Here is a 2661-nt window from a genome sequence, read left to right as displayed (position 1 = left end):
AGACTTCTCTGTATTGTGCCAGAGGGGATACATTACTTCTAATAGCAAGTTATGTACTATCATGGTTCTTAGGCACCGTCACGCTTACGTGATGGAACTCTGTAACAGCCTCTCGGAGCTTTCGTCGTACGTTAACATAATAAACACCGAAAAGCTTATAGCATCATACTTCAAAAAAATTTAAAAAGTCGCCTTCCCAACAGCCCGTAAAAGCCCAAAGGTACCGACCGACCACCGTCACCGGATGCGGATATGGAGGGGCACGTGGTCAGCATACCGCTCTCCTGGCCGTTGGCAGTTTTCGTTACCGGTGTCGTTACTACTCAGTCAAGTAACTTCTCAACTGGCCTCACAACGGCTGAGTGCATCCTACTGGCCAACAGCACTCGGCAGACTCGGACGGTGACCCGTCCAAGTGCTAGCCAAGCCCAACAGCACTTAACTTCGGTGCTCTGACGGGAACCGGTGCTACCACTGCGGCAAGGTCGTTGACGTAATATCGTAGTAGGTACCAAGAATTTCGTTTTCTCCGAAGTCATCCTATCTGCCCTTCAGTGTAAGCTTACACTCTGTCGAGTGACTTGTGGGTGAAATATTTTGTTCTGATTCTTTAATTAAGTATCTGAAATTGCCCAGTATGTCTGACATAAATTTATCGTCACCCATCACAATACTGATAAATGAATTTGCCTGACTACGAAATTAGACAAAGATCTCAATGAAACCTGTTTATTACAGGTGTATGTAACTAAACTCGCAATAAACAGGTCGTTTAACATTCATTGAAAGTTACAAGCTAATGCAATGGAAAACCTGGACAAGGGCCTGGAAGCGAAACATGACAAAACAATTACATTCACGGAAATAGTATAGTGGTTGCTGAAGAAAGTGCCAAGAGATAGAAAAAGGTACTGAGGGGTATGCGTTGGCAACTATTCCCGTTACCTAATGTTCGCTTCGCTGTTGCAGCTGGATCTCACGATACCCATAATCTGCGGCACATGTGGCTGCAAAAGCAGTCAGTAACGCAGCACCGACAACGCTTCTGTGTTTATGTTCAACCCAGCTGGATGGCAGCCTCTCGTCCCGGAAAGCCTGGAAACGTCATCTTGAAGTGAAAACTAGACGAGAACAAGTCTCCCGTCAAGATACTGAAGTAAGAAATCTACCCAACGAGACACCTGCCTGAGAAGTGGCTATCTGGCGAGGGACTGTGACCAGGAAAACTTTGTGAGCTGTGTTTCTCGAAGTTGCTTAATTTTTAATTGGCTGAATACCAATTCTGGTGAGTCACGTTCAGTAAAATGATATCTTACGAGACGCTAGACTTCTTCCCTTATCCGCATTTTAGGTGCTCAACCAGCAGAAGTGCACAAATTCTCCTTCCAGCCTGCCTGCCTGTACCTTCGCCGCAACCATTAAAGCAGCTGAACCTGCCCCAACGGAGACACAAGAGTTCATGTGTACTAAAACACAGTGGTTAAAGTAGGCCAACTTGTGTTTCCGCAAGTCAAGCAACCTTCACAGGACCAGTGCAGCCTACTGCACCTGACAACGGCTTGCGCTTTCAATCCAACGTGACTACAGAATAGTCAGGTATGTCAGTGTAGGTAGTTTCACTGCAACTCAGCTACCTTAACAGGCGGAGCAGCAAATTTAACGAGCCAAACTGAAAGGAGATTGAGGAGAAATTAACAGTTCCGGAATATGTGCCATTCACGAAATAGCCCAAGTCAAGCATAGGAAAAGTTTTCGTCTGTTTATGAGACAACATCAAGTAAAGGGTTGGTGTCTCGTAATGACAAGTGTGTGGAAATGTGTGCTAGGGACTTGAGGCCTCTAGGCAGTATACAGGTTTTCTAAATTTAGGGCAATCATTGATTGAAACAGGAAAAATATACGGCTCAGTGGATATTATAAGCTACATTCTGGCGGTATGCAACATAGTGCGAAGAAAGCTTGGTATGACAGAAAAGTTTATTCTTTCAAATATGTACTTCTTAGATTAACATGTGAGAAATGAACTTCGTGTTTTCCAAAATGCATCTGTGAAATTCATGATGAACTGTTTTGTTCACTTAAAATGTATTCAACGAACCCTCAGTACACATCCTGGAAAAAATAATTAAAATTGCTATAATTGGATTGAGATTTGGCTGAAAAACACGTATCTAAATTAGGCTTCCAAACCTTAATTTATTCGGCGCTGAAGTAGAGAAGACTTCTTCAGGTTCTTAAATGCAAAGGATTTCGACTTTCAAACATGGTTATGTTAACCATAGGAATCATATACTAGAGGTGACGTTCGAATTGAGAATACACAGTACTAGTCGAAAGAGAGTGGTGTTACAGAGAAAACCGTTCATATCGAAATAAATAAATAAGAGTAAAATACGCCGGAAAGGGAAAAAAATGGTAAATAAAACGCATTCTTTTCTAAGCCACAACGACCCAAAATGAATATATACTTAGAGATGACAATGTTGTGGGATAGCGATACTCACATATACAGATGGAGGTTGCATCGCATAGGAGAGATATAAAAAGCAGTGCATTGACGGAGCTATCATTTGTACTCAGGTGATTCATGTGAAAACGTTTCCAACGAGATTATGGCTGCACGTTGGGAACCAAAAGACTTTGGACGGGGAATGGTAGTCG

The 2661-nt window shown here is 42.8% G+C and overlaps 1 pseudogene; it reads right to left on the bottom strand.

The window, feature by feature from the left end:
* Window positions 1-374: 374 nt before the first annotated feature.
* LOC124557103 lies at window positions 375-493 on the bottom strand (annotated as a pseudogene).
* Window positions 494-2661: the final 2168 nt, after the last annotated feature.

The sequence above is a fragment of the Schistocerca americana genome, chromosome X (genome assembly GCF_021461395.2).
Source record: "Schistocerca americana isolate TAMUIC-IGC-003095 chromosome X, iqSchAmer2.1, whole genome shotgun sequence".
Taxonomy (NCBI): Eukaryota; Metazoa; Arthropoda; class Insecta; order Orthoptera; family Acrididae; genus Schistocerca; species Schistocerca americana.
Note: the sequence above shows the minus strand (reverse complement) of the source record. Positions and strands in the feature narration are given on the sequence as shown.